Raw genomic sequence first — 4,784 nt, forward strand, 5'->3', positions numbered from 1 at the left:
GTTGGGAAATCTACAAGACTGTAGCGCTCTAGAGTTTAGAAATTTAGCCTCACAAATCTAGATACTTGATTTGGCTCAGGAAGAACTTATTCCTGCTAACTAAACTGTCCACAGAAGGAACAGAAATCAGGCCAATTTGCAATAAGAATAGTAACTGTTAAGAGAGCTACAATGATGACAGCTGGTCATTATACTTCTCAGTAGGAAAGCTACTAAGGAAACTCCATTCACCTCAGAAGATTAACCTCAAAAGATGACTCAGTGAAAACAGAATGAGATCAGAAGGAACTGGAAGCACTTAAACTGTGATTATCTACAGCTTTACTCTTCACTGCCACAGAAATGTGTCCTGAGAAGGGGATCAGAACCTGTTCTGTATTAGATAAACGTGAACACTTTCTGTTAACCATTCCTTTTTCTGCATTTCACATCAACCTTAAGCTTCTAACTTCCTTTTCTCTTTCCCAGTTCTTCCATTCTCTCAGGGCACAGCCTTCTGCAATTGTCTTGATATTTCAAGTACTCATCTTCTCCCCATGAAGATGGTGCCCTTTCCTGTAAATAAACCATTAATTAAATAATACTCAAGGATGTCAGTGAGAGCTCTTGACAATTTCTAGTGAGAGGCTCATTAAATTGGTATTAAGTGGTTGTAGAATAGGGACTTCTGGAGGCCTCCAGCAAGAATGCCTCATTACAGATGGCATCTCTTCACAGAAAGTTATAGATTATGTTCCATCTCACATGGAGGGGGCTCTGGTGTCCTTCCTACCATAGGAGGAAGAACTAGGGCTGCTAAGTTATTGTAGCCCAAACCACTGGGATGATAGCCAGCAAACAGCCTAGCTGGGGTCCCCTTTCCTGGTACAAGAGCCTCATTATAGGCCCCTGGGGTATGAATCAGAGTCGTGCAGGAAGCCAACATTTAACTAGCTGGTGAGCTGTCAAACTAGGAGCACCTGGGATGAGTGGGATGACGGCAGATTACAAGCCAAGTGCTTGACAGCTGGTCCTGAGAGTTGGTTCATTCATATTTGCTTCCAATATCTCTGAATCCGAAGTCATAATCACAGCAAGCAGAACAAGTTTTCCTCCCAGATCTTGACTTTTCTATGCAGACCAGTTGTTGGTACTGGAATTCTGGCCTCCCTATTTGATGATGCTGACTGATGGTTGGGATTCCAGCTCCCAATCTGAAACATGTCTACAGGGAGCATGAAGGCACCCCAGCGAAGGCCTAGCTTTCTAAATACTATGTATTTTTGTACAAATCTGGCCCAGCTGCCTGAACAATGGGTTTAAGTGCGATTGGGTGATTCCTATTAGATTGGGATGGGAGAGAATTTGTAGAAGTGGGCTCAACTGGTACTCAAAAATCTGGCACCATCTGGCTTTTTGCAAAGTCCAGGCAGAATCTGAGTTGTGTCAAGTCCCCAATTTACTCTCCGGCATGATTCATGACTGGCCGTTTCAACAGTAAAAAGAAACCCTGAGTTTGTGTGATATAATATCAGAAACTACATACATAAATCTATTCACAATAGTTAAACAGAAGAGCTCTGGAGTGATGAGAGCCCAAATGTCCACTTGGAATCAGAGAATCTTAGAACTGGAAGATACCTCAGAGGAAATGTGAAGTTAAATAATTTGCCCAGGGTCACAATGCTAGATGGTAACAGAGCTGGGTTTCAGATTTTGGCTGGTGCCCTTTCCTTATACACACTGGGTCCACACCATCCCTTCCATATATGGACAATATAAATTCCTCCATGAATCTGTCACTCTAAGGAGAAAGGGTTTAGATTAAAGAAAAGTCACATGGGAAATACTCAAGTCCTTTTGGTGAGGGATGAATAATTGAATAACTGGGAGTTGTGAGGCACCAGCATTAATTATAGGTTGGCCATGGATCTGACTATCCCCTACAGTGGAAGACACTGAGTATTCCCTAGGAACTCATGCCGACAATTTTAGGGACAACTTAAAAAGTGTATTCAACAGCAATCCAATGAAAAGCACATGTAACAAATGTGGCCCTGGGAGTTTTTCTCCACAGCTGCCTCTGATGCACAGATACAGCTTTAGGCAGCATGACCCAGTTGTGAGCTACCTGCCTCTTCCTAATGCAGAGGTGTTTGGAAAGCTGGTACGACAAGTTGGGCTGACAGTCTCTAAGCTGTGTGGCCATGTACTATTCCTGCCTTACCGGACTGCAGTGGAGAAAATCAAAAAAGCTGTCTGGTGACGGCCAAGGTTAAGTGAGGGGAGATGGTTCTGCTTCAGCCCTGGAAAGGCTGATGCAGATGTCTTGTTTTCTTAAGTCCATCCCTAGATGGCTTTGGGTGGAACAAGGGGGAGGATATTTCCTTAAAGAGCATGTGTCCTGTCTTTTGTATCTCCTTCCATGATCTTTTGTTAATACAAATGCACATTTTAACCTGGTTCCGGGGTGAGGGGAGGGGAAAGGACAACATTTAGGAGAACTAGCAATTTAAGGAGCCAAGAGCAATGCAGTCTACGAGTAATGGAAATGATAACAATTCCTTGTTCTGTATGGTGCTCTTAGGCCCTATGCCCGTTGACCCCTTGTGTACTCAGGCTGCCTGACTGTCAGAGGTGATGCTGGCTAGTCCCAGCTTCTAACTTCCAGGACACACTATGGAGATCTGTTTTCTGAGCCTGAAAGCATCATCCCAGATGATGGCTTCAATGGGCTTACACGCTTAATTTGGTACAAACTAACTTGGCAGTAAGATTTATTGCCATTGTCTAGTATTGTATCTGGGTTTATTAAAAATCCCCATCACATCTTTTCCACAAAGGGCTAGCATTTCTGCAAGCACCATTAGGTAGTCAATGATTTCAGCGGACACACCCATGGGACAATCACAGTTTAGTGGAGGAGACTGTGTATATATACATCTATACACACACACACACACACACACACATTAAGATGGAGAAACACGTAGAAGAGATAGATATCAGATATATTAATACACACATATGGGAAATAATGGAATAGTGTGTATTTGGTACGGGTTACATTTTGGATCTGAATTCTTTCTGTTTTTTGAGATGGAGTCTTTCTCTGTCACCCAGGCTGGAGTGTAGTGGTGTGATCTCGGCTCATTGCAACCTCACCTCCCGGGTTTAAGTGATCCTCCTGTCTCAGCCTCCCTAGTAGCTGGGATTACAGGTGCCTGCCACCACGCCCAGCTAATTATTATTATTATTATTTTTAGTAGAGACAGGGTTTCTCCATGTTGGCCAGGCTGGTCTCGAACTCCTGACCTCAGGTGATCCACCCAGCTCGACCTTCCAAAGTGCTGGGATTACGGGTGTGAGCCACCGCGCCCGGCCTGTATCTGAATTCTAAAGGAGAAAAGAGACCTACCGTGCATGTATGGTAGTGAGTGATGTGGGTTGGGGGTTTCTGTTTGAATACAGTATTAAAAGCAGGAAGGAGTGCTAAGGCCTGATTAGAGAGTTAGAACAGAAGGTGCAGGGGGCAAGTACATTAGGAGAAATCTTACAGAGGACTAGTCAAGTCTCCTTGCAAGAAAGTCTTTAAAACAGGCCAAGCGTGGTGGCTCACACCTGTAATCCCAGCACTTTGTGAGGCCAAGGCAGGCAGATCACCTGAGCTTAGGAGTTCAAGATCAGATTGGCCAACGTGGCGAAACCCTGTCTCTACTAAAAATACAAAAATTAGCCAGGCGTGATGGCACACACCTGTAATTCCAGCTACTCAGGAGGCTGAGGCAAGGGAATCACTTGAACCTGGGAGGCAGAGGCTGCAGTGAGCCAAGATCGTGCCATTGCACTCCAGCCTGGGCAACAGAGCAAGACTCCGTCCAATATTAACTTGCTTTTCCCTCTCACACTGTTTAAATATTCATTCTCTTAGCTTTATTTTAAAAGTTGTTTTTAATTAGGACAGGTGCAGTGGCTCATGCTTATAATCCTAGTGGTTTGGGAGGCCAAGAATGAGACCAGCCTGGGCAATAGAGGAAGACTCCATCTCTACGAAAAATTTTAAAAAACATTAGTTGGGCACGGTGGTGCGCTCCTGCAGTCCTAGCTACTTGGGAAACTGAGGCAGGAGGATTACCTGAGCCCAGGAGTTCAAGTCTGCAGTGAGCTGTGACTGCACAACTGTACTCCAACCTAGGCGACAGAGCAAGACCCTGCCTCAAAAAAAAAAAAAAAAAGATGTTTTTGATTAGCTAATATATTCATCTGCTTCAAAATTTGAATGGTACAAAAGGGGTGAAGTCTCTCTCCCAACCTTATACCCCAGTCACCCAGCCATTCAGAGACAATCAATATCACTAGTTTCCCCAGAAATATTTTGTAGATAGAAAATCAAATATGTACTCTTCGCTTCTTCCCTTTTCCCACAAAATGGTGGTGTACTAAATATTGTTTTGCTTTACTCACTTAAAACATATCTTAGAAATAATTCCAGATGGACATGAGCAGCTTCCTTCAATAGCTGCACAGTATTCCACTGACAGGATGGATCATAATTTACTTGTTTATTTAACCAGTTCCTTATTTATTCTTATCTCAATCTTGAGAAGAAGGTACCTTTTCCCCTTCTCTTTAAAGAATTATTTCCTTTGTGGTCTGTGGGGGTCAGCTATAACAGAGTCTGAATCTCTGATGGCTAAACTGAGAGCAACTGATGTATTTAAATTCCGTTTGTTGAAATTAAAGACTAACTAGTCACCTTTACAAGTGTCTTTTTTATTTGTTTTTTTTCAGACAGGGTCTTGGTT

The sequence above is a fragment of the Symphalangus syndactylus genome, chromosome 4 (assembly GCF_028878055.3).
Source record: "Symphalangus syndactylus isolate Jambi chromosome 4, NHGRI_mSymSyn1-v2.1_pri, whole genome shotgun sequence".
In the NCBI taxonomy this organism is placed as follows: Eukaryota; Metazoa; Chordata; class Mammalia; order Primates; family Hylobatidae; genus Symphalangus; species Symphalangus syndactylus.